Here is a 23,048-nt window from a genome sequence, read left to right on the forward strand (position 1 = left end):
CAGTGCAGTTTATGAGCATTAATATAAAGACATGGTAGCCCATTACTGTACCCAATGTATGAATACCTTGTCATAATCACATCATACATTATGAGAATACATTAAACTGGTATTACAATGTGAATTTATTTTAGAATATTTAGCCCATGCTGTTTTTTGTAGAAAGAGGCAGCTTGACTTCACTCATAACAGGTGAGAAAAACAGCCACAGGTTTCCTTCTTATAGCTATGAAAAAAAATACCTACCTGATACATCACATACACGAAAAATAAACCAAAATCAGTGACACATGCAAAACGTACATTATGATCTGTTCCATTAGATATACCTAATACTGTCCAGGAAGTTACAGAGAGGTAACCTTAATCTTTAGACTTCCGTGGAGACAAACGGATTATCAAACATGGAATGAATCATTCTGACACATTCATCCATCCACAATGAAATAATCTGAAAGGGTGTCATCAGATCTGCAAAATATACACTCAAAGGTTACTCGGAGAGTAGAGGTAGTGCACCCTCTGTATTTGGATTTTTTTCCCCTGAAGAAATACTTTCTTAGTAAAAAATTTTCTTTCATCTCCGTGTTGACTTTATCTGAAAAAATATCTATCTATCTATCTATCTATCTACCTAGTTAAACCAAGGAGAAGCAGCACAACCCAATTGATGGAAACTGATGAAGCAGTTGCATAGTAGTAATCAGACCTGGTCACAGGCTGTAGATCAGGGGTCTCAAACTGGTGGCCCTCCAGACGTTGCAAAACGTAAACTCCCAGCTTTCCCTACAGCCATTAGCTGCAGCAAATGGCTGTCTGGGCATGTCCAGACATGCTGGGAGTTGAAATTTTGTAACATATGGAGGACCGCAAGTTTGAGACCCCAGCTGTAGATGATAGCCAATGATAGACCAGGAAGCCAATCAGAGGATGACATCCCTGTAATTATGCCAATTGCTCATTATAGGGCATGTATCGGGTAGTAGAGCATGTACACTGCCTATTTTGCTGTATTTATTGTACAGTTGTGTTAACCATCAATGATATCAATTATCTCGTGAACACATATGCAATGTTATGTAAAACTCACTATGGTTATGCTTAACCCCTTATGGACTCAGCCCATTTGGGCCTTAAGGACTCATACAATTTATCCACTAGTGGATTTTGGTGCTCATGCTAAGCACTGGCTTAGTAATGGACTAGTCTTTAAGACAGCTACCACTACTAACACTGGAAAGTAAATATTTTAAAAACATGACACGTGAAAAATGTTTTATTACAAAAAACACTCCCCCACTAATGTTCATGTAATTTTTTGGCACTTTCTGTGGTGGACAGTAGTCAGCATGGACACTTTGACTGGTCTCTGGCTACACAGCTACACACACAAGATGGGTTGCATCAGCTGTGACCTTTTTCTTAACATCCAGCATTAAAGGAAAACTGTCAGCCAATTCACCCACACCAACCACAATACACTGGGTTACAGTGTGGGTGGACAGGAGTCCATACAGGGGTCACTTACGTGTCTGCCTCCACTGGCCGCTGAGTTATGCCCTGGTAAATTTCTGCTGTTTGTCCCATGTTTGTCCCCTGTCCCCTGTGTAGCCATTGACCGGTGCATGCACAGTTATGCTGTGCAGAGCAGCTCTCCCGACACACAGCTCTCACATCATCAGGACGTGAGAGCTGGGTAAAAACTTCAGCATATGCACTCTGCTGTAAGGCCGAGCGCTTCGGGTCCCACGGCTTCCCCGGAGCGCTCGCGGCGTTATGCTAACAGCAGTGCTCTGGTCTCTGTCTCTGACCGCGAGCGCTGCTGTGTTTATGCCGGCGGGGACGCAATCCACGTGGCGGGTCAGACCCACTCGCAGATCGCGCCCCGTTCTACTCACCCTCCTCCTCCTGTGGCTGTCTCGTCCCGGCGCACGCGGCCCAGCTCCCTAGGGTGCGCGTGTGCCGACGTTCTAAGATTTAAAGGGCCAGCGCCCGCTAATTGGTGCCTGGCCCAATCAGTTCAATCACCTACCTACAAATAAATACACACTTCCCCTTCCCGTCCTTGCCGGATCTTGTTGCCTTGTGCCCTGAGAAAGCGTTATAGTGTGTTCCCTAGTCTGTGTACCCAGACCTTCTGCTGTTGCCCCTGACTACGAACCTCGCTGCCTGCCCTGACCTTCTGCTACGTCTGACCTCGCCTCTGTCTAGTCCTTGTGTACCGTGCCAGTCTCAGCTGCCTAAGAGGTCGAGTCGCTACTGGGGAACACGACCTGGTAGTTACCGCCGCAGCAAGTCCATCCCGCTTTGCGGCGGGCTCTGGTGAACACCAGTAACTGCTTAGAACCGATTCCCCAGTACGACCCATGTCATCGCCTCTCTGGCACAGAGGATCCACCTCCAGTGTCCTCACCAGCCGCTAGTCCGGACCCTGACATCTGCAGACAGTGTGCTGCACTCGGGGGGCATGTGACTCCACGTCACTAGGATGTGGAGTTGAAGATAATGATTATGCTAAGTAAGGGGTGGGATTTTGACTGTAAGAGGCAGAAGGCCGGTAGGGCCCTGCATTGAAAGCACGATGCTGGGGACAAACAGCAGAACTTTACTGGGGCATAACTTAGCAGACAAGTAAGTGACCCCTGTATGGACTCCTGTTCCCACACACTATAACACAGTGTATTGGGTTTAGTCTGGGTGAACTGGCTGACAGTTTTCTTTTGACTTCATAAGAGGATGAGCCCATATTTTTGAGATGCTTTTATCTAGTTGTCCAACCGTTTCTCCCTTTTCAAATACAGAACAGATTTGCAGTTGTGTCAGCATTCAGAAATCAGTTTGCTTTAGAACATTTGAGAACACGCGCCTAAATTAATCAAAGTATGTGTATCAATTTAATAAAGACATGCAATTTACATACATACATTAGAGAACTTCTTTAGATAGATCAGATATCAAAAACTTTAAATATAAATACTGCCATAGAGTCTAACAATCATCGTATATGGCTTTTGAGACAATAAATTAAAGCAAATGGTAACTAAGCAAAGAGTTAATTTTCTAATTTAAGCCAACTAAGAGCTTGTCATTTAGGATATATTGCAATAAAAAAAAAAGCACAACAATGTATTCCTTTCTGTATTTTTGTAGATAAATACGAACAATAGCTCTTCAAGTTCAGAACAAAAGCACTAACAGTATAATGACATGTATGAAACACAATTAATTTCATTAGGAAGTATTTAGTCAGTGTTTAACTAGGGAAACAAGACAATGTTGTAAACTGAAAAGAAACTGGGAAACTGTGTTTTTATTATAGTCCTTTATCATACCAAGGAGACATCTTTTTTTTTCCTTTCTCTGTTAGTATGCATCTAAAATTGCATATCTGGAATTGTATAAACATTAAAGGGAACCAATCATCAGATTTTACCCTATATAACACTTGGCAAAGCGTTATATAGGGTAAAATCTTTATTTTCACCATTCCCGGGGGATGGTCCTGCCCCCAGGGATGGTGAAGATATGAAGTTATAAACTAGTCACCGCCACCACCATAAATAGTCACCTGGGCGGGGAGCTCTTCTCACCTACTCCCGTTCTTCGGCCGGCAGCGACGCCCCCTCTGCTTGATTGATGAGCCGCGTCATCACTCTGCTCCGTCTGTTTAGTGAGCGGAACAATGCCTCGGCCCATCAATCAAGCGGAGGAGGCGTCGCTGCCGGCCGAAGAACGCGAGTAGGGGAGAAGAGCTCCCCGCCCAGGTGACTACTTACGGCGGCGGCGGTGACTAGTTTATAACTTCATATCTTCACCATCCCTGGGGGCAGGAGCATACCCCGGGAATGGTGAAAATAAAGATTTTACCTTATATAACGCTTTGCCAAGCGTTATATAGGGTAAAATCTGATGATTGGTTCCCTTTAAAGCAGACAGAGGAGGGCTAGCCCACCCTCACTTACTGGACATTGTCCATGCCTGAGCTTCAGCTTGGACAAAGCCATGATTTTATAAACCATGATTTCTATAAAAAGGAAATCAAATTTTCTTATGAAGTATATTAGAAAGGTTAAAGGAAAACTGTCACATATTTCCTCCCGCACTATCCACAGGTACTGGTGGATAGTGCGGGAGACACTGATTAAAACGAGCCCTACCTTAGTCTGATCCGCGCCGCCGTTAGCCCGCAATTGTAGTTTTAATCTCTGTGTATATCCTGCTATAACTGGCAAAGGCGAGGCTTCTGTGGGCTAACTGACACTGACGTCAGCGCCGCACCGCTCATGAATATTCATCCCCCTGTTCTCCCTCTCTTCGCCGCTCCTAACCAGAGGGAGGGGGGATGAATATTCATGAGCGGCGCTGACGTCAGTGTCAGTTAGCCCGCAGAAGCCCCGCCTTTGCCAGTTATAGCAGGATATACACAGAGATTAAAACTACAATTGCCGGCGAACGGCGGCGCGGATCAGACCAAGATAGGGCTCGTTTTAATCAGCGTCTCCCGCACTATCCACCAATACCTGTGGATAGTGCGGGAGAAAATATGTGACAGTTTTTCTTTAATGTTTTTCCAAAATGTAACATATACAAAGTTTTTGAATTGGATAGTGCCTATTTAAAGGAAAACTGCCAGCATTATTTGCAGCTTAGAGCTGCAGACACCATTGAATAGCTATTAAGGTATTAAAACAACCTACACCTTTCTTGGAACTGATGGTGACTGCCAAAATTATAAAATCACCTATTTATTTCTCCAAGTGTCAAGGTGGCAAAACTGGGCTGCTCACTTGTCACAGTGTGGCACACCTGCTCACTCACTCTCACATCCTAGCCTTTAAAGGGGTACTCCACCCCTAGACATCTTATACCCGGGGTCCCGCTGCTGGGGACCCCCGGGATCTCCGCTGCAGCACCCCACTATCATTACTGCACAGAGCACACTCGCTCTGTGCATAATGACCGTCAGTACAGGGGCCGGAGCATCGTTACGTGACGGCTCCGCCCGCCCCCTTAATGCAAGTCTCTGCCACGTCCCCTCCCATAGACTTGTATTGAGGGGGCGGACCGAGATGTCACAAGGGGGCGGGGCCGTGATGTAAAGATGCTCTGGCCCCTGTATCGTCCGTCGTTACGCATAGAGCGAGTTTGCTATGTGCAGTAATGATAGCGGGGTGCCGCAACGGAGATCCTGGGGGTCCCCAGCAGCGGGACCCTGGCGATCTGACATCTTATCCCTATCCTTTGGATAGGGGATAATATGCTAGGGGCAGAGTACTCCTTTAAGCCTCTCCTTGACTGATGTACAGGGCTCTGTACATCAGTCTAAGAGCCTCTGGAAGGTGAGGGCAAGCAAGAATATGTGCAAGGCTGTGTCACTTGAGCCGCTTGTTTTTGCCTCCTTGACACTTGGCTGAAAAAAGAAAAAAAAGGAATTGTATAAGTTTGGCAACCACCATCAGGTACAGGAGCAGTACATTTTGCTTATACCCTAACAGTTATTCATTGGTGTCTGCAGCTCTTAGAAGCACCTAGAGCTGACAGATTCCCTATAAACCTTTAACCACTAAGGAACTTTCACATGTGATCTGTTGATCGCTGATATAATACACTGCACTAACACATGTACACAACAATAACCTCTGGCACAACTGTATACCAGCACTTACATGGTAGACCTGGGGGCCTTCATAAGTTAACAGAGCTATGATTTGACCATAGCATGTAATGGGTTAAATGTCCACAAAAGTTTTTCCAGTCCTGGTAGTTAGTACAGGGGCTTGGATGCCAGTGCAGTCATTCCTTTTAATCCCTTAAGGACACATGACGTACTGGAACGTCATGTGTCCGCTCCCGATCTATAACGCGGGGCCACGGCATGGCTCCGCATCATAGCGGGTCGGGCCCGGCCTCTAACAATGGCCAGGACCCGTGGCTAATAGCGCGCGGCATTGAACGCCGTGTCTAAAGTGAAAGTGAAACCATGCCGGTTAGCTCAGTGGGCTGTTCGGGATAGCCGTGGCAAAATTGCGGCATCCCGAACAGCTTACAGGACAGCAGGAGGGTCCCTACCTGCCTCCTCGCTGTCCGATCGCCAAATGACTGCTCAGTGCCTGAGATCCAGGCATGAGCAGTCAAGCGGCAGAATCATCAATCACTGGTTTCCTATGAGAAACCAGTGATCATTGTAAAAGATCAGTGTGTGCAGTGTTATAGCTATAACACTGCAAAAAAAAAAAAAGTGAATAAAGATCATTTAACCCCTCCTCTATTAAAAGTTTGAATCACCCCCCTTTTCCCATAAAAAAAACCACAGTGTAAATAAAAATAAACATATATGGTATCGCCGCGTGCAAAAATGTCCGAATTATAAAAAAATTATCATTAATTAAACCGCACGGTCAATGGCGTATGCGCAAAAAAATTCCTCAGTCCAAAATAGTGCATTTTTGGTCACTTTTTATATCATGAAAAAATGAATAAAAAGTGATCAATAAGTCCTATCAATGCAAAAATGGTACTGTTAAAAACTTCAAATCACGGCACAAAAAATGAGCTCTCATACCGCCCCATACGCGGAAAAATTAAAAAGTTATAGGGGTCAGAAGATGACAATTTTAAACGTATTAATTTTCCTGCATGAAGTTATGATTTTTTCCAGAAGTACGACAAAATCAAAGTAGGGTATCATTTTAATCGTATGAACCTACAGAATAAAGACAAGGTGTCATTTTTACCGAAAAATTTACTACGTAGAAACGGAAGCCCCCAAAATTACAAAACTGCGTTTTTTTCCAATTTTGTCTCACAAGGATTTTTTTTTCCGCTTCACCGTAGATTTTTGGGCAAAATGACTGACGTCATTACAAAGTACAATTGGTGGCGCAAAAAATAAGCAATCTTATGGATTTTTAGGTGCAAAAGAGTTATGATTTTTTAAAGGCAAGGAGCAAAAATCGAAAATGCAAAAACGTAAAAAACACCGGTCCTTAAGGGGTTAACACCTGTGCCAGGCAGCTAGGTTGCTTTCTACAGTATTTATTATTTTGCTGTTTAATTGAAGCAAAGATGGTTGTAGAGGTTTAACCCTTTCATGACCCAGCAAATTTTTATTTTTCTGTGTAGAAGTAGAAAAAAGAAGAAAGGCCCAGAGGAGGTGCCTTGTGCGTTACCCTAATTAATACAAAGGTGAGCCCCACACAAAGGTCGGGGCAAGGTAGGAGTCTATAAATTGGCCACTCACCTGGAGCGTATATTACATACGCATGTAACCTAAAGCAGAGGTATGATGAGAAAGGGGATCCCGTGCAAGCCCACAGGTCTTCAGGATGGAACCGGATGGAAATCCTGTATTAAGACTAGATGCAGCAAGGAAAAAATGACCTACAAAGAGGCCACAGGTATCCATGGAAAGATCACAACCAGGTCATGGAAGTGGAGTAAAGCTTCAAGTTTATTGGAGTACACAGGAATTATGCGTTTCAGGGTATACAAACCGCTTCTTCAGATTAGGCAAATTATTTTTTAATTCATGCCTAATCTGAAGAAGGGGTTTGTATACCCTGAAACGCGGCATTCCTGTGTACTCCAATAAACTTGAAGCTTTACTCCACTTCCATGACCTGGTTGTGATCTTTCCATGGATACCTGTGTGCCTCTTTGTAGGTCATTTTTTCCTTGCTCCATCTAAAAAAAAATTCTGGCTCACAATTTCCCTTACCTTCTAAGACCCATAACTTTTTTATTTTTTGACTGACAAAGTTGTACTAGGGCTTATTTTCTGTGTGGTGAGTTGTGTGTGGTGAGTTGATACATATCATAAAATGTATAAAAGAATCTGAAAAAAATTATACATTATGTAGGGCAAAATTGAAATGAATATGGAATTACACAATTTTGAAGGGCAATATTTTTTTGGCAGTTCAAAATACGGTAAATCTGACATGCTATCTTTATTCTATAGGTCAGTACAATTCCAATGATATCAAACTTGAATCATTTTTGTTTCTTTTTATGGTTAAAAAAAATTATCTTGAAAAAAAAGATTGTTGTGTTTGGAATTTTTTTTGCGTTTACGCCATTCACTGTGCAGAATCAGAAATATAATAGGTCAATAGTTTGGACAATTACGCACACAGAAATACGAAATGTATGTTTTTTTTGTTTGTACAGTGTTTTATTTAAAAAAATGGGAGAGTTTTTTTTTAAATATTTTTAAAAACATCTTTTTACTTTTTTATACACACTTTTTGGCCCCTAGGGACTTAACCTAGGTATTTAACCAGTTAAATGATGGACATCGGAGCAATCTCCAATGTCGGTCATTACCGGCAGATGTCAGCTGGCTCCTGTCATGTCCGCCTACCCAACCCATGATGTACATGTATGTCGTGGGTGGGGAAGGGGTTAAAACTGAAGCTTCATTGACTTTGGCTTTATCATATAGATAACAAATGTGGTGATGGCTAAGATATTACCTCTCTAGTCTTAGCAAAACTTTAAATACATGATGTGTTGTGGATACTCTAGGGACTGGGCAACTACTGAAAAATGTTAGGGAGTTGCTCAAAAGACAATTGTCGAATATAATGTTTTTGTTACAATTACCATCACAGAAGCATTGAAATAATAAAAAGGTAGCCAGGTGAACTCAATTCCTTATATTTGTCCAGCAGAATTGTCAGCAGTCTCGCCATTGACTGATGGGGAAAGTTGCCAAAACAACTGCAGAGAAACTGAACTCCTAAAACAGCTCAGCAAGTCATAAGGCTTCCACAGGTAAGAGAAGCAAATTTATTGCATTGTTATTCCTATACAGGGATATTCACATCACAGATATTCATGTAGTAATCAAGTATTATTAACCCCTTAAGGACTCAGGGTTTTTCCGTTTTTGCACTTTCGTTTTTTCCTCCTTACCTTTTAAAAATCATAACCCTTTCAATTTTCCACCTAAAAATCCATATTATGGCTTATTTTTTGCGTCGCCAATTCTACTTTGCAGTGACATTAGTCATTTTACCCAAAAATGCACAGCGAAACGGAAAAAAAAATCATTGTGCGACAAAATCGAAAAAAAAACGCCATTTTGTAACTTTTGGGGGCTTTCGTTTCTACGCAGTGCATATTTCGGTAAAAATTACACCTTATCATTATTCTGTAGGTCCATATGGTTAAAATGATACCCTACTTATATAGGTTTGATTTTGTCGCACTTCTGGAAAAAATCATAACTACATGCAGGAAAATTTATACGTTTAAAAATGTCATCTTCTGACCCCTATAACTTTTTTATTTTTCCACGTATGGGGTGGTTTGAGGACTCATTTTTTGCGCCGTGATCTGAAGTTTTTATCGGTATGATTTTTGTTTTGATCGGACTTTTTGATCACTTTTTATTCATTTTTTAATTATATAAAAAGTGACCAAAATACGCTTTTTTGAACTTTGGAATTTTTTTGCGCGTACGCCATTGACCGTACGGCTTAATTAATGATATATTTTTATAGTTCGGACATTTACGCACGCGGCGATACCACATATGTTTATTTTTTATTTTTTTTACACTGTTTTATTTTTTTTATGGGAAAAGGGGGGTGATTCAAACTTTTATTAGGGAAGGGGTTAAATGACCTTAATTAACACTTTTTTTTACATTTTTTTTGCAGTGTTATAGGTCCCATAGGGACCTATAACACTGCACACACTGATCTCTAATGCTGATCACTGGCGTGCATTAACACGCCTGTGATCAGCATTATCGGCGCTTGACTGCTCCTGCCTGGATCTCAGGCACGGAGCAGTCATTCGTCGATCGGACACCGGGGAGGCAGGTAAGAGCCCTCCCGGTGTCCGATCAGCTGTTCGGGACGCCGCGATTTCACCGCGGCGGTCCCGAACAGCCCGACTGAGCAGCCGGGTCACTTTCACTTTCACTTTAGAAGCGGCGGTCAGCTTTGACCGCCGCTTCTAAAGGGTTAATACCGCACATCGCCGCGATCGGCGATGTGTGGTATTAGCCGCGGGTCCCGGCCGTTGATTAGCGCCGGGACCGACGCGATATGATGTAAATATACGTCCTGCGTCGTTAAGGGGTTAAAACCCCTTAAGGACCGAGCGTTTTTCTGTTTTTACACTTTCGTCTTTTCCTCCTCACCTTTTAAAAATCATAACCCTTTCAATTTTGCACCTAAATTTCCATATGATGGCTTTTGCTCCACCAATTCTACTTTGCAGAGACATCAGTCATTTTACCCAAAAATCTACGGCAAAACCGAAAAGAAATCATTGTGTGTCAAAATGGAAGAAAAAAACACCACTTTGTAAATATTGGGGGCTTCCGTTTCTACACAGTACATTTTTCATTAAAAATGGCACCTTATCTTTATTCTGTAGGTCCATACGATTAAAAGGATACCCTATTTATATAGGTTTGATTTTTTATTACATGCAACTTTTTTATTGTTCCATGTATGGGCCGGTATTAGGGCTCATTTATTGTGCCGTGATCTGAAGTTTTTATCCTTTTTTGTTTTGATCTGACTTTTTGATCGCTTTTAATTAATTTTTTTTATGTTATAAAAAGTTACCAAAAATACGCTATTGTGGACTTTGAAATTTATTTGCGCATACACCATTGAACGTGCAGTTTAATTAACAATATATTTTTATAGTTCGGACATTTACGCTCGTGGCGATACCACATATGTTTATTTTTATTTACACATTTTTTTTTATATGGGAAAAGGGGGGTTAAATGATCTTTATTAACTTTTTTTGTTCCCTTTTTTTTTTTTGCAGTGTTATAGCTCCCATAGGGGGCTATAACACTGCACACACTGATCTTTTACACAGATCACTGCAAAGCCTGGATTTCAGGCTTGCAGCAATCAATCGCAGGAGGCAGGTAAGGCATTCTTCTGCTGCGTCCTAGCTGATGGGGATGTCCCGATCAGCCCGACTGAGCTGCCGGGATGCTTTTACTTTCACTTTTAGACACGGCGATCAACTTTGATCGCCGCGTCTAGCGAGTTAATGCCGGACATCTGCCGGAAAGGCGATGTCCGGCATTAGCCACAGGTCCTGGCTGCTGATAGCAGCCGGGACAGTGCAGCTATGATGCGAGCTCAGCTCCTGAGCTCGTTTCATAACCCTCCCGTGCCCATATAAACCCGGCGTTCTGCGGCAAGGGGTTAAACTCTTTACTTGTTGGTATACTATTCTAAGCTTTGCATCCAGTGTACATAATGTACTGTATGTGTATTATTATTCCATCTTTTCATTATTTTTATTATTAATCTTATTATTTGCATTTTCTGTAGTAAATGTTATTATTCGAATATTAGCTTAGTTCAGTAATTATTAAAATACAGTTTATTATTAAGGAGTCCCATTGTGTGTTGATACACATATTCTCAAGAATAGAGGATTTCATTGTGACTAAGGAAATTTGGTGTCTTTAGACAAGGAAATTACTCAGAAGGTATGTTTGAGTAAAACATTCACAATATTTCCCTTGATGGTAACTAGTACCTATTGACATTATTGTAATCCCTTTAGAAGTTATGGTTTATATTTACAGTGCTAAGTAGAGCTGTGCTGCAAGAGACCCCCTGGCACTGGAACACATTGTGGAGGGACTAAAATAGCCTACGAGATATCCTTTGGCAAAAGACTGCTTAGTACAAAAAGGCCAGATCCTATGGGTCTGTTTCATTAAAGTATCATAACTCATTACCTGCCTTCCAATGCCATCTGTCATGGGATCACATTCAGCCACTGCACATTAATGAATCCCCCATGTCCCCTGTCATATCACTTAAATTGAAAAATCCTGGAGGAAGAAATCTCTCATTTACTATGATCCTTATATTTCCTTCTCTTTATTAGTACAATATTTCTTTTAAATAAATTCTTAATAACAGAATATGTCATTCTAATTAAAATAAGTATGCTATAATGATAATACACACTTTTTTTCACAGTGATATTAAATGTTGCATGCTCTGTAAAGGGATTGTCCCACTGTTAAATATCCTATTAATAAAAAAATAAAATAAAAAAAAATGACTAAGTTTGCAATGTATGCAGCTAAAAATAGTCCAGTAAAGAGTACTGGCATTTACTTATTTAGTTAGGCATCATATGGTGTTTAAAGTGTATAGTAGTGTGGATGTCCACTTGTAGAGCCGAGTGCTGGTGGACACACATGCCCAGTCGCTCTCTTCACAGCCAGAACTCTACACAGAGAACTCTACACAGAGAACTCTACACAGAGTGCATACTGTGGATTTCCCACAGTAAATATTTTTACTACCTGGCATCCTCCAATACCTTTTTGCAGGAAAAAAAAGAAGGAATTATATTTTTAGCTACAAGAAGAAGATTTTCTTCAGAGCCGACACCCAGCAGCACAAATTAGCATAGACACAAAAACATGACAAAGATATTTTATATGCTAGACACACTGTACAACATTATAGAACAGCTGTTAACACATTTTAGAACTTTTGGTGTAAAAATTAATTATGTGACAACTACTATTGACCTCTCAAGGCCCCTCATACCAATTCCTACCATTGGTCCAAAAAATAATTTGGGGGTTATGTATGAAGGATTTTACACAGTATTTTTTGGGCTGTGATTTGTCGCAATTTTCTTTATATGTTACTTTTTGCGACAATCAGATGCGCCAAATGGTTTAGAACATTATCACTGATTTGACAGTGTAAGTCGTGATTTCTTTTGAACTCATGCCTTGGTGTGAAATTCGTCAATTGCGACTTTTTGTTTTGGTGCAATTTTGGGTGCAATCATGCTCGTTAAGTTAAACTTACAGCAAGAAAAAATGACAGAGAAAGTAGCTACAACAATAAAAGGTAGAACATTCAAACACTGAACAACCAAAGTGTTTTACAAATGTTTGTTTACATTAAAATATTTTGTGTTTCCTCCAACAAATAATAATGTAGTAGTTAGGCTGCATTCACACCTCGTTTTTAGGCTACGGGTGCCGGATCTGGCTGGGGGAGGGGCAAACTGGGCCCCAGCCGGATCAGCGCTGAAATCCATTTACTTTAATGAGCCGACCGGTCAAACGGTAACTCCGGTTGGATCATTTTTGACCCTTATGGGGTTTCCTGACAGTATACTATGGTTTTAGGTCTGGTCACAAAACCGAATACGGGTCAAAAATGAGCTGACCGGAGTCACTGTTTGACTCCAGTCGGCTCATTAAAGTAAATTGATTTCAGCGCTGGTCCGGCTGGAGTATGGGAGAGCCTGGTTTGCCCCTCCCCCAGCCGGATCCTGCACCCGTAACGTAAAAAACGAGGTGTGAATGCAGCCTTACAGAAAGACATTTTTTTTTTTAGTTAATATAAAATGTTTTACACAATAATTATTATCTTTTTTAAATATGCTTTAGGAACACCACATAACTGTAATTTTTTATATACATAATTTAAACATACAAAAAGGACCTAGATGTGTAAGATTTACCTTTGCAAACCTGGCAAAATTCTAAGGTCAGATTTAACACTTTTCAGCTGCTGCCACACAGCCAGAGATTTATGCCTGGAATTCTGGGACAGGAGTCTGCGCCTTTTGTAGGGCTGCATTTGTGCCAAAATTACGAACTTGCGTGTGTCAATTGATAATTTTGGCACAACTATGCTCCATTTGATGCAAAAAAACATGCATAAAATCACACATTGCGACACCATTATTGATACATACCCCCTTTGTCCAGAGATGAACTGTATTTCTATGGTTTAATAAGGGTTGCTGTTCAGATCAAAAACGTCCTGCAGAATGCAATCTACAAGGATGTGTAAGCTTCATATTGTGCCCACAAATTGGTTTGTGTTATAACATATTTTAATAAAATTCAGAGTATGGAAACATGCATTTCCAATGGTGTTTCACAGTAAGTGGGTTGAAAAAACCTTACCCAAACCGCCATGAAAGACCGCACAGCAAAGACCTGATGGGAGAACAGTTTTATACACAGGATAATAAATAAGGGCATAATTTGAAAACAACTTATTTTGTACAAAACTCTTACATGAGTAAGTTATAAATACGGCACTCCACAAGAGAGGCTAATATTTTATTATTTTTGCCTGTGTTTATTCTACATCAGAAAAGTGCATAGATTTAGATTTAGTTTATCTATCTGGCCATCTTTATGATATTACAGTCCAAAGAACAGCACATCCGCCCGAGTTCAATGCGTAGTTAGGTGCACGCAATCATGGGATCCCTGGTCAAGGTATTCTGGTAGATCCACACAGAAATGATTGCAGCACACAGACGTATCTCAATTTAGTGAAGTGGTTTATTTCATCCTCAAAAACAGGTGCAACGTTTCGACAGCCTTGTTGCTGTCTTTCTCAAGCTTGAGAAAGACAGCGACGAGGCTATCGAAACGTCGCACCTGTTTTTGAAGATGAAATAAACCACTTCACTAAATTGAGCTACATCTGTGTGCTTCAATCATTTCTGTGTGGCCATCTTTATGGCTATTTGTCTGTCTATCTGTCTATCTATCTAACAAGTAAAATGGATAGAGGACAGCACTGAACTCATCCGCTGTGACCCTGATCATCTGAACTGCCACTTTAGTGATACATAGAAAGAGGAAAGCTTTAGGCCACAGCACCAAGAACAGGAGCTCTGGATCAAAGCTGGTGTTTTATTAGTTCCCCAACATGCAACGTTTCGACTGACTTAGCCTTAGTCTCTATCCATTTTTTTTATAATCTTTTTATTTATCGCTTCTCTATCTCTACCTATTTAGCTAAAATCTTAGAGCGGCACATCCATCAAAATGCAAAATAGAAATGGGCTCCCTTAGGAATAAGAGACTGCGTCAGATAAAAAAATTTACTTTGTGCAGTCTAGATGTCAGTTTGCTGCATTTATCCTTACCTACCTATTTAGCTATCTGTTTGCCTGTCCTACATACAGTAAAGTAGATTTGTTTAGCTTAATAATGTACTATTTGTACTAATGTACAAGTTATGATGCAAATTGTATCACAAACCTGGAATACATGCTGTATATAAAATGTATTATACATTTTAGACTCTTTTTCACCCTAAAAAATGGCTAGAAGATGGAATGTAGCTAAGAAGAGTTTAAAAATGCAGCTAATTTATAAACAGTTAGGGGGAGATTTATCAAAACCTGTCCAGAGGAAAAGTTGCCCAGTTGCCAATAGCAACCAATCAGATCTCTTCTTTCATTTTGCAGAGGCCATGTTTAAAATAAACAAAGCAATCTGTTTGGTTGCTATGGGCAGGTTTTGATAAATGGACAGGTTTTGATAAATCTCCCCCTTTGTGCCAGGATTTTGACACAAAATTCTGGCTAAAGTAAGCCATCCAAGAAGTGGCATACATTAGAGAAAAGTGTCTGATATTTTTATCAAGTTACCAAATCTATCACGCAGTGTGCGCCAATGTGCTGAATTTGATGCTTCTTCTGCCTGGCTCCTCTAATTTTATGCCGCCTAAATTTTAGACAGTGTTGATAAAGCTGCTTCGGTGTGTTTGTATATGAGAAATTGTGTACACAAATATATAATTGATGCCATTTGCTAGATTTAAGGCTAATTTAATTTTTACGGGCTTTACATTATCTTTACCACCTTTGGGAAAACAGAACGAAAGTATTATTTGATTTGGAAAACACTTGAGTCTCCTGAGTAAAGTATGAGTGCATTAGATAAAGATTTAAATTGCATTATGCATCATTGCATCCAGCAGGCTAAAAGTACAAAATGACAATACATTTACCATCCAAAATCTATGTGCAGCCAGAATAGACCGCCATCGGGGAAATTTATCAAAGTTGTGCTCAAACCTTGTTCCAGACAGCACAGCTAAAAATAATATTGCACCTGCATTTTTACTTTTTAAACAATGCAATCATTTTCTTTAATGTTGCCTTTGAGTAAATGTTGGCTAAATTCTTAACTTCTTAAATGTTTTATTAGTTCCCTAAAGGCAGGCTAAAAATTACAAGTGAGTACAACATTTTTTTCAAGGCAGAAAATATATCTAAATGTCTGTTATTCACTTCATGTCTGGCCCCTGCATAAATAAGGAGGAAATGAATTATCATCGAGGACAAGAGCCCAAATGTGTGTTGTGAGCTACAAATTACATAGAAAGGAAATTAGTTTAGAGGTTTAGCATTGTACAAATACTATAAAGCACTGTGACCCTCAGCAACCAATATTTGTGATGCTGATGTATAGATTAAATATATGTTTTATTTCCTTCTGCACTTCTAGATTTGTGTTACACTAGTCAAAACTATAAGCAGCCCTGAGAAGCAGTCATTGCCACTCCTCAGAATGCCGTCCATTAAATATTTCCACAGTGACCTGGCAGACCCTGGTATTAGTGACAGCACAATAAAAGCTCTCTGAAATTGTAGGCTGTCAAGCTGTACAATGTAAGGTGCACTGTACACATCATTCAGAGGTGTAACTGTAAAGCTAGCAGTTGCATTCAGGTGCCTAAAGAGACATTTTCAACATACAAAGGCACCAGTATGGTACATTTAAAATAAATAAATAATAATAATAAAAAAAAAATATATATCTATATATATATATATATATATATATATATAATTTTTCAACATTTTCAAATTGAGAAACTTTTTAATGTTGTTACTGATGAAAATGAACCCCTTAAGGACACAGCCCATTTTCACCTTAAGGACCAGAGCATTTTTTGCACATCTGACCACTGTCCCTTTAATTACTCTGGGATGCTTTTACTAATGAATTTGATTTCAAGAATTTTTTTTTGTGACATATTCTACTTTAACATAGTGGTAAATTTTCATCGACACTTGCACAATTTCACAATGAAAAATTTGAAAATGTTGCATTCTTTTAACTTTAAAGCTCTCTGCTTATAAGAAAAATAGGACAAATAATGTAAGGACATACCAAATAAATAAAATAAATATAAAAATATGTCTACTTTATGTTGGCATCATAAAGTTGACATGCTTTTACTTTTAGAAGACATTAGAGGGCTTCAAAGTTCAGCAGCAATTTTCCAATTTTTTTAAAATTTTTCAAAATCGGAATTTTTCAGGGACCAGTTCAGTTTTAAGTGGATTTGAAGGACCTTCACATCAGAAATACCCCAAAATGATCCCATTATAAAAACTTCAGCCCTCAAAGTATTCAAAATGACAGAACGTGTATTAACCCTTTATGTGTTTCACAGGAATAGCAGCAAAGTAAAGGAGAACATTCAAAATCTTCATTTTTTACACTCGCATGTTCTTGTAGACCCAGTTTTTGAATTTTTTCAAGGGGTAAAAGGAGAGAAATCCCCTCAAAATTTGTAACTCAATTTCTCTCGAGTAATGAAATACCTCATATGTGTATGGAAAGTGTTCTGCGGGCGCAGTAGAGGATTCAGAAGGGAAGGAGCGAAATTTGGATTTTGGAGAGTGAGTTTTTCTGAAATGGTTTTTGGGGGGCATGTCACATTTAGGAAGCCCCTATGGTGCTAGAACAGCAAAAATGATAGCTGTGGCTGGGCGTTCAACATACAGGGTTATAGTCTATTCGGGAATGATTGGACAAAACTTAAAGGGGGAGGAGTTTGTCTTTATGGGAAATCAAGTCTGAATGCTGCACTGCGGGAGGATATATGGGAGGGAAAAGACTATGTGGAGGCATTATGGGTAGAAATATATGAAGATAAAAATAAAAAAAAATTCTTATAGGGGTTTGCTATAAGCCACCAAACATAATGGAAGAGGCAGAAGATCAATTACTGAGGCAAATAAACAAGGCAGCAAATCAGAATGAGGCAATAAAAATGGGGGACTTTAACTATCCTGATATAAACTGGGAGACTGAGACCTGTGAATCTCATAAAGGAAAAAGGTTTCTGACTATAGCTAAATACAATTATCTATCCCAAATGGTGCAGGGCCTGACCAGTGGGGGCGCCCTACTAGACTTATTATTAACCAACAGACCTGACAGAGTAAGTAATGTGTAAGTAAAAGGACACCTAGGAAATAGTGATCATAATATACATTATAACTTGTTCTTCAATAAGGGAATCTCTCCAGGGGTCACAAAAACAATGAACTTTAGGAAGGCAAAGTTTGATCAACTCAGAGAAGCCCTTAACAATAAAAATTTACATAATGTCCTCAAGAACAAGAATACTGACACTAAATGGGAAACTTTAAAAAAATATCTTAAATTCTCACTGTAAGATGTATATATCTTATGGGAATAAAAGGGTCAGAAATAAAAGAAAACCAATATGGATGAATAAAAATGTTAAGGGGGGAATAAATGACAAAAATAAAACATTTTAAACTTCTGAACCAGGACAGCAGTAAAGAAGCATTAAAAAGCTATAGAGAAAAATTGTAAAAAACAGATAAAAGCCGGAAAAATAGAGACAAACTCATTGACAAAGAGAGTTAAAACTAACCCCAAAATGTTCTTTAACTATATAAATAGCAAAAAGGTTAAAAATGAAATTGTTGGCCATTTAAAAAATCATTAGGAAGAAATTATAAACGGGGGATCAGGAAAAAGCAAATATATTAAACAAATTCTTCTCCACTGTATTCACCGAGGAAAATGAAATGCCTGGTGAAATACAGGGAGATAAGGTAAACTTCCCTGTACAGGTTCCCTGTCTAACCCAGGAAGTACAGTGCTGCCTACAAGAAATCTAAATAGACAAATCGCCAGATCCAGATGGCATTCACCCCCGTGTTCTAAAGGAATTAAGTAATGTAATAGACAGGCCCCTATTTTTAATATTCAGGGACTCTATAGTAACAGGGACTGTTCCCCAGGACTGGCTCATAGCAAATGAGGTGCCAATATTTAAAAAGGGGTCAAAGGGTGACCCCGGGAATTATAGACCTGTGAGTTTAAGCTCCAGTATATGTAAATTGTTGGTGGTTTTCTAAGGGATGCTATTTTGGAGTATCTTGATAAAAATAAATGTATGACTCCATATCAGCATGGCTTTGTGAGGAATCACCCCTGTCAAACTAACCGCTTTTATGAGGAGGTGAGCTCCAGACTGGACCAGGGGCAATCGCTGTATGTCGTTTATCTCGATTTTTCCAAAGCATTTGATTTGGTGCCACATAAAAGGTTGGTGCATAAAATGAGAATGCTTGGACTGGGGGAAAATGTGTGTAAGTGGGTAAGTAACTGGCTCAGGGATAGGAAACAGAGGGTAGTTATTAATGGTACTTATTCTGATTGGGTGACTGTTACTAGTGGGGTACCACAGGGGTCAGTCTTGGGTCATGTTCTATTTAATATAATTATTAATGACCTTGTAGAGGGATTGAAGAGTAAAGTAGCAATCTTTGGAGATGAGCCTAAACGCTGTAAAGTGGTTAACACAATAGAGGACAGTGCACTGTTACAAATAGATCTGGTTAGGTTGGAGGTTTGGGCTGGGAAGTGGCACATGAGGTTCAACACTGATAAATGTAAGGTTATACACATGGGGAGGAAAAATTCAGGCTGGGATAATTTATTAAATGGGAGCACACTTGGGACTACTGACGTGGAAAAGGACTTGTACAAGAAAGATATAGTGGAGCTGGAGAAGGTTCAAAGACGGGCAACCAGAGTAATATGAGGAATGGGAGGACTACAGTACCCAAAAAGATCATCAGAATTAAGGTTATTTAGTTTATGTATAAATATATCAGGGGACAGTACAGAGATCTCTCCCATGATCTTTTTATATCCAGGACTGTATCTATAACAAGGGGCATCCTTTATGTTTAGAGGAAAAAAGGTTTCTACACCAGCACAGACGGAGGTTCTTTACTGTAAGAGCAGTGAGACTGTGGAATTCTCTGCCTGAGGAGGTGTTCATGGTTAACTCAGTAAAATAATTTAAAAGGGGTCTGGATGCATTTTTGGAAAATAATAGCATTACAGGTTATGGATTCTAGATCTATAGGGACTGAAGGTTGATAAAGGGATCTATTCTGATCTGCCATATTTGGATTCGGGAGGGAATTTTTACCTCGAGTATATGGGTTTTTTGCCTTCCACTGGATCAACTCAGTAGAGACTCATTAGGGTTATAAGTTGAGCTTGATGGACTCTGGTCTTTTTTCAACCTTATGAACTATGTTACTATGTTAACACCCCACAGGTGTTTGACACCGGTCTTATTTTCCTTTAATCGCTTGTGAAAATTAAAAGTATGGGGCAACACCAGCATGATAGTTTAAAAAAATATTTTTTTTACACTAACATGCTGGTGTAGACCCCAACTTTTCCTTTTCATAAGGGGTAAAAGGAAAAAAAAGCCCCCAAAATTTGTAACACAATTTCTCCCGAGTACAGAAATTCCCCATATGTGGCACTAAACTGTTGCCTTGAAATATGACAGGGCTCCAAAGCGAGAGAGCGCCATCCCCATTTGAGGCCTAAATTGGGGATTTGCATCCGCCACCAAAATACCCTACGGCAGTGTTTCCCAAACAGGGTCTCTCCAGCTGTACATGCCGTTTTTATTTTTATTGCGGGGGGGGGGGGGGGGGTGTAGTGGTGTGTATATGTAGTGTTTTACTTTTTATTTTGTGTTGTGTAGTGTAGTGTTTTTAGGGCGGGGGTTTATAGTGAGTTTCTCTCTGGGAGTTTGAGCTGCGGTGGAAAATTTGCCACATCTCAAACTTGCAGCACAAGATTCGCTGTAAACCCATGCCCGTGCGTACATTCACATGGGGGGGGCAAGCCTTCAGCTGTTTAAAAATTACAACTTCCAGCATGCAAATTGTAGTTATGCAACTGCTGGAGGCACATTGGTTGCAAAACACTGAAAGTTTGTTACTTAACTCAGTATTTCGCAACCAGTGTGCCTCCAGCTGTTGCAAAACTAGAACTCCCAGCATGTACGGTCTCTAAGTGCATGCTGGGAGTTGTATTTTTGCAAAAGCTGGAGGCACATTTGGTTGTGAAACACTGAGTTAGGACGCAAACTCTGTTTCACAACCAGGGTGCCTTCAGCTGTTGCAGAACTGCAACTCTCAGCATGCAATGACAGTCGAAGGGCGTGCTGAGAATTGTAGTTTTGCAACAGCTGGAAGCACACTGCTACAACTCCCAGCATGCCCTTCGGGTGTCCGTACATGCTGGGAGTTGTAGTTATGCAACAGCTAGAATCACACTTTTTCATATAAAAAATGTGCCTCCAGCTGTTGCATAACTACAACCCTCAGCATGCACAGACTACCAAAGGGCATTCTGGGAGTTGTAGCTGGAACCCCAGCTGTTGCAAAACTACAACTCCTAGCATGCCCTTTGGCTGTTCATGCTGAGAGTTGTTGCTAGGCAACAGCAGGAGGTGAATAGGCCTCACCTCCTGCTGTATCCTACCGCCTACCCCGCCGGGACTGCCGCCGCTCCTGCAGCTCCTGTCCGCCGCTGCCACTCCTGAGGGGACCCACTGCCGGTCCAGGCAAAGGCACGAGACACATGCCGGCCCCCATCACCGCCTAGCAGTGTAGTGATTGGTCAGTCCTTCCGATCGATCAATCATGTGATCATGAGGTGGCACCCGTGCCACCTCACTCCTGCTGGGTAAGGGTGATTGGGGCTGTCTCAGACAGCCCCATTCACCCTTTTTTTCTTGGTCACCGGAGACCCGATTGACCGGGAATCGCCGCAAATCTACAGTCTGAATTGAGCTCAGGACCCCTCCAGGGGTTTGCACGTGGTGCCTGCTGAATGATTTCAGCAGGTATCCCAGTCTTGTCCCTGCCCGGTGAGCAGCAGGGGCCGTAATTCCCACGAGCGTACAGGTACGCCCTTGGTCCTTAAGTACTAGAACGTCAGAGCTTACCTGTATGCCCTTGGTCCTTAAGTGCTTAAACATTGTTTGTAATATGGTTGTTAATTTTTTTTTTAATATTTAATGAAGAAAACAGTTCCTGAAAATCTAACACTAGAGGCCCCCCCCATACCTACTGGGACACTAGCCAGTCCTGCAGCAGCATCAGCTTGTCCATGAGTCATGAACAAGAGATGACTCATGGACAAGGCGGCATGAGCAGTCACACCTTTCACCTCCCACCACCACAAGGAGGGGCACAGTCCCTTCCCCTGAAATAATTTCTAACACTCTGAGCTAATGAAAAGAGGTATTTTTATAATAAATATAGGTGATAGAGGCATACAATTATATGTACATGGTCAGTAGAGATGAGCGAACTTACAGTAAATTCGATTCGTGACGAACTTCTCGGCTCGGCAGTTGATGACTTTTCCTGCATAAATTAGTTCAGCTTTCAGGTGCTCCGGTGGGCTGGAAAAGGTGGATACAGTCCTAGGAGACTCTTTCCTAGGAATGTATCCACCTTTTCCAGCCCACCAGAGCACCTGAAGGCTGAACTAATTTACGCAGGAAAAGTCATCAACTGCCGAGCCGAGAAGTTCGTGACGAATCGAATTTACTGTATGTTCGCTCATCTCTAATGGTCAGGATTAGCAAAAACCAAGAAGAGAAAGCGGAGTCACTCATAAAACATAAAGTGATAATTTTATAAATTCTGTAGAATATACAGTACAAAGACAATTTAACATTTACATAATATCAAAGAGGAATACTGCTAAAAAACTGTGGTATCACCAGCTCTGCACATAGGATTAAGGCTGTGGTATATAAAGTATATTGCTCTCTGTCTCTACTGCAATTCAATAGACAATTATTGTGTAAACCAGCACACTAAATTGCATATATCAAAATAGTTGCAGCTGTCACGATTCGGCTTCCAGGTAGTGGATCCTCTGTGTCAGCGAGGGATTGGCGTGGACCGTGCTAGTGGACCGGTTCTAAGAGGCTACTGGTATTCACCAGAGCCCGCCGCAAAGCGGGATGGTCTTGCTGCGGCAGTAGCAACCAGGTCGTATCCACTAGCAACGGCTCTACCTCGCTGACTGCTGAGAAGGCGTGGGACAGAAGGACTAGGCAGAGGCAAGGTCAGACGTAGCAGAAGGTCGGGGG

General features: G+C 40.7%; 1 protein-coding gene across 4 annotated transcripts in view; it reads left to right on the forward strand.

The window, feature by feature from the left end:
• Positions 1-23,048, forward strand: part of LOC130273722 (cadherin-6-like) — a 445,459-nt gene that overhangs the window by 65,860 nt on the left and 356,551 nt on the right. For 2 of the 4 annotated variants that reach the window (XM_056520967.1, XM_056520968.1), the window contains exon 2: positions 8,673-8,775. The exons of the other annotated variants lie outside the window; for them this stretch is intronic. The gene's annotated coding sequence lies outside the window, so the exon portion shown is untranslated. The remainder of the gene's footprint in view (positions 1-8,672; positions 8,776-23,048) is intronic. 4 annotated transcript variants of the gene reach the window in all.

This window comes from Hyla sarda, chromosome 5, assembly GCF_029499605.1.
Source record: "Hyla sarda isolate aHylSar1 chromosome 5, aHylSar1.hap1, whole genome shotgun sequence".
NCBI classification, from domain to species: Eukaryota; Metazoa; Chordata; class Amphibia; order Anura; family Hylidae; genus Hyla; species Hyla sarda.